Source organism: Equus asinus, chromosome 9, assembly GCF_041296235.1.
Source record: "Equus asinus isolate D_3611 breed Donkey chromosome 9, EquAss-T2T_v2, whole genome shotgun sequence".
NCBI lineage: Eukaryota > Metazoa > Chordata > Mammalia > Perissodactyla > Equidae > Equus > Equus asinus.
In genome coordinates, this window is record NC_091798.1 from 3,223,319 (window position 1) to 3,231,907 (window position 8,589).

General features: G+C 40.6%; 1 pseudogene; it reads left to right on the plus strand.

Moving 5' to 3' along the window:
- The window catches only part of LOC123276705 (lon protease homolog 2, peroxisomal-like), a 44,251-nt pseudogene extending 36,845 nt beyond the window's left edge, over nt 1-7,406 (plus strand).
- Nucleotides 7,407-8,589: the final 1,183 nt, after the last annotated feature.

Genomic DNA, 8,589 nt, shown 5'->3' on the forward strand with positions numbered 1-8,589 from the left:
ACTTCTGGGGTCTGGGTAGGCTAGCGATGGCAGGTGCGGGAATCAAAGCCAGAAATTTCAAAGGTTAGGCAAAATTTGGGACAACAGCCAACGGTCCATTTTTAAAATGTATTTATTTAAAGATAAACTTGTGGAAAAGTTGCATGGATGGTAAACAACCATATACCCTTTATCCAGGTGTACCCATTAGTATTTTGACCCATTTTCGATATCTCTCCACTTTGTCTCTGTCTCCGCTCCCTCCCTCCCCTTTCTCTCTATATCAGCACACACACACACACATGGATGTCCATGAATGTGCCATGTCCGCGCCTGGGATCCAAACCGGTGAAACGCTGGGCCACCAAAGCGGAGTGTGCAAACTTAACCACTCGACCATGGGGCCGGCCCCACCTGAAACTATTGTTGGTGGAGCTTATCTTGCTCAGACTTTAAAGGATGATTTTACAATCATGAGTCCTGGGCACCTTAGGGGCAGTCAGGACCAGACTTGCTATAAAAAAAACAATGCCAGAGAAGCAATGATACATAGAGGGATTTGTCTGAACAGAGACCTCCTGCAGTCGAGGGAGGGTACATGAGAGGGGTGGGCTTGAAGTGTACCTTCCTTTTGGGTAGAGACGATGGTGAAGCTGTGGATGAGGGAGAAGACAGGGAAAGAAAGGAGCTGTCATTACTGGTAAACCCTCTCACATGGGAGGGAAAGGATTGGGTGTCTGCGGCCAAGATAGATTCATCAGACTCAGCGAGGGAATGCGGGCAGGCAAAGGGAGGACATGACACAGGGCTTCATTCCAGCAGTTTAGCACTGAACAATGAAGCTGTAAAAGTTATAACTATTAAATGACTAGCTAGCGTGGGGGGAGATGAAATAAACATATATACACCATCAACAAAAATGACATTATTGTTTAAAAAGGTACAGAGAGGTCAATGGGAATTTTGGGGAAAAGATAGAAAGTAGATGGGGAAAAAAATCATAAAACCTTTCATGGAAGAAGTAACCATAGGTGTGATTCAAAAAAAATCTAAAGGTACTGTCAAATATGATTACAACTGTGCTCACTAGAAGTTATGCTAAAGAGAAGCCTAGTCCCTAAATCAAGATGAGTTTGACCCTGCAGGTCATGGTCCAGCACAATTGCTCTGTAAAATAATGGAAAAGTTTAAAATTTTGCTGGGAGGAGGGGATTTGGCAGAGAAAAAGAGGGAGCAGCAGGGTGAGACACCGTATGGGTGGAGGGGGCCAGATTTGAGAACCTTTAGAGGCTGACTAGCCTAAGAGGGATTCGGGGAAAAGAAGAACTACCAAACATTTTCAAGTTGTTTGCCCTGGGTCCACGGATGTGCCACGCCCTTGTGGCCCTCTTTCTCATGCTTTCTGTTGGTTGATACAGGCTACTCTGTTCTCTCATGCTTTTTGGTGATAGTGGATTCTTTTGAGGAGATAATGGGAGGTGGGGCTGCTGCTGAGTGTATTTCTGGTTTCATACAGGTAAAAACACATTATGTATGAGGGGAAGTTTTAGTTCAAGGCCGAGTAGATCTTGGGGATGTAAATCCCTGGGCACAGGACCGACTTTCAAAGATGACGTGGGGGTCCAAAAGGAGATCACCAAGCAATAAAACGCTCTTAGGTAATAGCTGGGTAACAGAATAAATAGAAAATTTCACCAAGGTGAAATATACGCTATGGTGAATATGTGGAGTTGGAAGGTAAGTTGGAAGGATCTAAAGGGCCTCAGAGGGGTGGACTGATTTGCTGGCCTGGATGGTGGGGGAAGGGTTGTGGGTTCATCACTTCTGTGTTTTCCCCTCCCCGACCATCAAGAACCTTTGGTGTCTATGCTAAAGCTCTGTGACGTGGGCCTGGAACTCTAGTCTAGAATGTGCACTCTTAACGCCCAGCTGCCTGAGGTGGCAGTGCACTTCTGGTGATGCAGATCACCCTCTTTGTCTGAGGAATGTTAATGCACCATGGCTGAGCTCCAGCTTGAGTTCCTAGGTATTCCCATCCCTGCCTTCCTGTGTGGGGTGGGGCTCCTTCTTCTGTCACTCTGCTACCTAAAGAGGAGTCCATGTTTCCCAATATTTCGGAAAGAGAGAGACATCAATCAGGTAAGTAAATCAGGTCCCTCAGAAATATCAAATCTTTCTTTTCAAATAGATGCATTCAATGCTATCAGTTTCCCCCTAAGTACTGCTTTTGCTATACCTTATAAATTTTAATAAGTTCTATTTTAATTTTCATTTAGTTTAAAATACTTTGAGACTTCTTCCTTGACCAATGTGTTTAGTAGCGTGTTGTTTAATCTCCAAACATTTTAGGATTTCCAGCTATCCTTCTGTAATTGATTCCTAGTTTAATTCCATTATGGTCTGAAAACATACTTTGTACAATCTCTATTTATTTTTGTTAAAGTGTGTTTTGTGGCCAAGAACGTGGTCTATCTTGGTGAATGTTCCATGAGAGTTTGAGAAGAATGTGTATTATCAGATGAAGTACTCTACAAAATGTCAATTAGATCACGTTGACTGATGGTGCTGTTCAGGTCAACTGCATCTATACTGATTTTCTGCCTGCTGAATCTGTCCATTTCTGAGAGAGAGGGTGAAATCTCCAAACATAACAATGGATTCAACTATTTCTCTTTGCAGTTCTACCAGTTTTTGTCTCATATTTTGACACTATGTTGTTCGATGTATACATGTTGAGGACTGTGTGTCTTGTTGGAGCATGGACCCTTTATGGTTATGTAATACCCCTCTTTATCCCTGATAGTTTTCCTTGTTCTGAAGTCTGCTTTGTCTGAAATTAATATAGTTACTCCTGTTTTCTTTTGGTTAGTGTTAGCAGGGTACATTTTTCTCTGTCTTTATTTGTAATCTATCTGTATCTTTATTTTTAAAGTGGGCATTTTGTATACAACATTTAATTGGGTCTTGTTTTTTTATCCACTGACAGTCTCTGTTTTTTAATTGGTGAATTTACACGATTTATATTTAGTGATTTTTTAAAAATACGGTAGGACTCATATCTACAATGTCTATAACTGTTTACTATTCATTATATCTATTCTTTTTTCTTCTCTTTTTCTGCGTTTTCTGGTTTTAGACAAGCATTTTCTATGATTCCATTTTCTCTCATCTCTTACTATATCAATTGTTCTTTAAAAAAAATTTCAGAGGTTGCTGTAGAGTTTGTAATATACGTTTATAAGTAATGTAAGTCCTCTGTAACATTGTTTTCATTCCTTTCACTTATCCATATACTATAATCACCCAATACATTGTCACTATTATTATTAGCTCAATTGAGAATAAGAAAAATAAAAGTTTCATTTTACCTTAATTTATTCCTTCTCTTCCTCTTTTTAATGAAGATCCAAGTTATCATTTTCCTTCTCCCTGAGGAACTTTTAAAAAATATTTATTGCAGAGCAGGTCTGCTGCTGATGAATTCCCTCAGTTTTTGTTTGTCTGAGAAAGGTTTTATTTCTCCTTCACTTTTGAATGATAATCTCACTAGATATAAAATTCTAGGTGGGTGGTGTTTTTTCTTCTTTCAACACTTTAAATATTTCACTCCACTCTCTTCTTGCTTGCATGGTTTATGATGAGAATCCCACAATTCTCATCCTTGTTCCTCTAGATGTAGGGTGTTTATTTTCCTCTGGATTCTTTCAAGATTTATCTTTTGGTTTCCTACAGTTTGAAGACGATATGTCCAAGTATAGACTTTTTTAGTATTTATCTTGTTGGGGTCTTTTCTGAGCTTCTACAATCTATGGTTAACCTGTCATTAATTTTGGAACATCCTTGGCCATTATTACTTCAAATATTTTTCTACTCTGTTCTTTCTCTTTTCTCCTTCTGGTATGCCAATTGCACATGCTACATATTTTGAAACTGTCTCACAGTTCTTGGATAGTCTGGGCTTTAAAATTTTTTCTCTTTTTCTCTGTGCATTTCAGTTTGCAAAGTTTCTATTGACATATATTCAAACTCACATATTCCTTCCTTGGCCGTATGCAATCTACAGATGAGCCAATCACAGGCCTTCTCCATTTCTTGTAGTGTTTTTGGTTTCTAACATTCCTTTTTGATTCTTTCTTAGAATTTCCCTCTGTCTGTTGACATTCCTCATCTGTTCTTGTGTGCCATCTATTTTTTCCATTGGAGCCCTTAACATACTAATCATGGTTATTTTGGATTCTATGTGTGATACTTCCAAAACCTGTGTCAATGTGAATGTGGATCTGATGCTTGCTTTGTCTGTTTAGACTGTTTTTTCTTGCCTTTTAGCATGCCTTGTAATTTTTGGTTGAAAGCCAGACATGCTGTATTAGGAAATAGGAACTGAAATAAATAAACCTTTAGTGTGAAGTTTTATGCTCATCTGGCTAGGTGTTGGGCTGTGTTTAATATTTACCGTAGCTGTGCATGTCAGAGGCTTCAATTTCCTCTAGTGTCCTTGTTTTTGTGTTTCTTGTGTCTTTAGGTTCCCCTAAATCTCCTCCTTAAACAGAGCCTATGCCTTGCAACTCTTTCAGCTATGATCCCATCACTATACTGCAGCCCTGGGGACGTGGTAGGAAGGTGTTAAGGGAGGGGATATAATTAAATCTTTTAGTGGGCCTGTGTCCCTGGGTTGTGACCTTCACAAGTGTTTCTAAGCTTTTTTTTTCTTTTCTTTGAACTCTTTAGATGAGACAGGAAGGCTACAGGGGGCTGCAGTTGGGTAATTGCCCTTCACCCACGTGGGATAAGGCTTGGTACTCTTTTCCCCTGCTGAGGAGGCTTCTATTATGGAGCACACTCAGGGGATATTTCAAAATCCTTTCAAAATGGTAACCTTTCTCCCCCACCCTCCCGTGCCACAAACATCAGAGTTTCTTCATGGTTCTTCACTGTGAGAACTTAGTAGGGTTCCTGGAAGTAAAACTCACGATACTCCAAATTTTAGATACTGTGACTCTGGAGGAACTGTCCAAGATGATGATACCACTGCTTGTGAAACCAATGCAAGAATTGAAATTGCTTTAAAAAAACAGAAAACTTGCGGCTGGCCTGGTGGCACAGTGGTTAGGTTTGTGTGTTCTCCTTCAGTGGCCCGGGGTTCACCAGTTCAGATCCTGGGTGCAGACCTATGCACCACTCATCAAGCCGTGCTGTGGCAGGAGTCCCACATATAAAGTAGAGGAAGATGGGCATGGATGTTAGCACAGGGCCAGTCATCCTCAGCAAAAAGAGGAGGATTGGTGGCAGATGTTAATGAGGGTAATCTTCCTAAAAATAATTATAATAATAATAATAAAACAGAAAAAGCAAGAAAGATAATAATAAATGCATTATATGAATATGCCTCAATAGGATTTCACACATCCTAGGTACTTTATTTATTTTTTTTATTTTTTGAGGAAGAAGAGTCCTGAGCTAACATCTGCTGCCAATTGTCCTCTTTTTGCTGAGGAAGACTGGCCCTGAGCTAACCTTCATGCCCATCTTCCTCCACTTTACATGTGGGATGCCTACCACAGCATGGCTTGCCAAGCGATGCCTGGGATCCGAACCTGCAAACCCTGTGCTGCTGAAGTGGAACGTGTGCACTTAACTGCTACACCACCGGGCTGGCCCGCATCCTAGGTACTTTAAAAGATGAACATGAGGAAGAATATAATCATGAAATTGTCATGCTAGAAGAAAAAGTGAGCATCCAATATGTCAGAAGAAGCCCATTAGGTCTGTGTCAAAAAGAGAAAAAGACTAAAAAGATGCTGCAAGCAATGCCAGAATATATTCAGATTAGAAATTATTTAGAATTTATGGTGGAACTTTCTGGAACAAAAGTACAACCGACCATCCAGACATTCAAGAAGCCAAAATTCTTCTGGATAATAAGCATTTTGCCTTGAAAAATTGAAGGACAGAATTTTGGAATATTAGGCTGTCAAACAGCTAAAACCCAATATGAAGGGCCCACTCTTTGCTTTGCTGACCCTCCTAGAGCTGGTAAAACAATGTTGGAAAGTCTGTGGCCAAGACTCTAGATCGAGATTTCCACAAGATTGCATTTGGATGAGAACGTGAATAGTCTGACATTTGAGGACACAGGCACACCTATGTTGGCAGTATACCTGGTCATACAATCAATGACTTGAAGACGGTTGAGGTTAACAATCTGGTGTTTCTATTAGATGAGGTTGACAAATTAGAAAAAATTGTGTCCAGGTGATCCTGCAGCAGCTCTGCTTGAGGTATTGGATCATGAACAAAACCATAGCTTCACAAATCATTCTCTAATGTGGGCTTTAACCTCTCCCAAGTTATTTTAATAACTATCGCCAATACCACTGCTACTACTCCACCTGTCCTCTTGGACAGAATGAGGACATTCAGGTGCCAGGGTATACACAAGAGAAGATAGATTTCCAGCAAGCACTTGATCCCAAAGCAACTGGAACAACATGGACTGAGTCCTCAGCAGATTCAGATCTCTCAGGTTACTCCTCTTCACATCTTCACCAGGTGTACCAGAGGGGCAGGGGGTCATTCTCTGGAGGGATAGTTTGGGGCCACTTGCCCAGCTGTTGCTGTGAAGGTGGGAAAGGAACAATATAAGGAAGTCAAGTTGGACCATTTTGATGTGAATGAGAAAGAAATTTACAGAGAAAACATCTTAGAAGACGCAAAATCTGAATCTATCAACGACAGCACTTACTTGGCCCTACCACCTGAAATGCCAATTTTGATTGATTTCGATGCTCCAAAAGACATCTTTGGGCTCCAGATAGATAAAATGGGCATTTGAGTCAACCAGGAATGGCAATAAGTTTGGCTTGGACTCCCTTAGGTGGAGAAATCATATTTGTGGAGGCAAGCTGAATGGATGGCGAAGGTCATTTAACTCTAACTGCTCAGCTAGGGGATATCATGAGAAGAGTCTGCCCATCTTGCTATTAGCAAGCTCTGCAGCAATGCCAAGAAATACCATCTGCCCTGTGCTTCTGGAAGTTTTGATCTTAACAACACAGACATCCATGTGCACTTTCCAGCTGGAGCTGTCACAAAAGATGGACCCCATGCTGGAGTTATCCCAGTGACTTGTCTTGCCTCACCTTTTAGTGGGCTGCTTTTACATTCAAATGTAGTTATGACTGGAGAAATTTCAGAGGGGTCTTGATCTTCCAGTGAATTAAAGAAAAAGTGCTGGCAGCACACAGAGCAGGATGGAAGTGAATCATCATTTCTCAGAGGAATGAAAAGGACCTTGAAGAAATCCCAGGCGATGTATGATAGCATTGAAGTTTTGTCACAGCAAACTGCCTGGATGAAGTTCTTAATGCAGCTTTTGATACTGTCTTTACTGTCAAGACCCACCTGCTCTCTTAAATAGCGTTTTGTAGGCCCAAATCTCAACTTTACAGAATTTTCAGTTATGACGTGCCAACAGCACTGACAAAATTGATTTTATTCACAGCAGTAGGGGTAAGTAAACTGTCTCTAATTTGTGAACACAATCACAAGAATGATTATGAACCTCACTCAAGTGGTGGTTAGTGTTTATTAGAGAAACATTACTTTAATAAATTGGTAAAAATTGAAAAAAATCTGAATCATCTGGCTACATTCTTGAGTGTTATATTTTACGAAATTCAAGCCATAGTTAAATTACTGTGTAATCAATTTATTTTCTTTTGTTAATTTGTCTCATGCAAACTTAATCTGCAGAGCAGCCACAGAACCTAAAAACCTAGGAGGAAGTCATTTTGTCCCCTCCAGTGGGCAAAGTCCCTCTTGCTGCTGCCCAGCAGGCTTGGTACCTCCAGGGAAAGGAGGAAAGTCTCATGGGTGACAGGGAAGGAGAATCTTCTCTTTGTTTCCTTTGTTAGTGACATTTTCCAAAGACCCCCTTGGGAGTGTTGCTGTGCTAATTTGGAAAAATTCCTAAGACTCATTACATCTGGAGGAGGACAAGCCTACCTGGGCTGAGTTCTGTTGGCAGGTCAGGATCTGAGATTACTGAATCTGGGTCTCCTTCTAAAGTTGGGGGGTAAGACACCCTGTCACTGTGTTGTTCCTCCAGTCCTGAAGTCCTAAGTCAGTTTGCCTTCTTCTTACCACCTTTCAGAGTTCTCACTAAATTTCTTCTTTTATGGTTGTCCAGGTTTTAAGGTTGAACTTAGCAGAGAGGACCATCTTGTCTCTGTGTTTGTTATGCATTTATAGGTTATTTTGTACTTTTCTGCATAGAGGTCCAGGTCATTTCTTGGTAACCTTTTTTAGTTTATCTTTCCTTATTTCTATTGTAAATAAGGTCTATTCATCTATTATATGCTGTGGCTACTGTTTGTTACATGAATGCTACTGACTTTTGCATGTTAGTTTGACATTCTGCTACCTCGTTGGATGTTTGAACTGTTGGCATTAGTTTTAACATTGATTCTCTGTGGTTTGCCATGTTTCATATCACATCATTTTTAAATGGAGCACATATAGGAGAGTTTGCCAGCCAAGGGGAAGCAGGCCTGTCATAAGGAGTCACATACAGTTCACACCTCCCTCTGTTTCCTTCACTTGTCCTCTGTA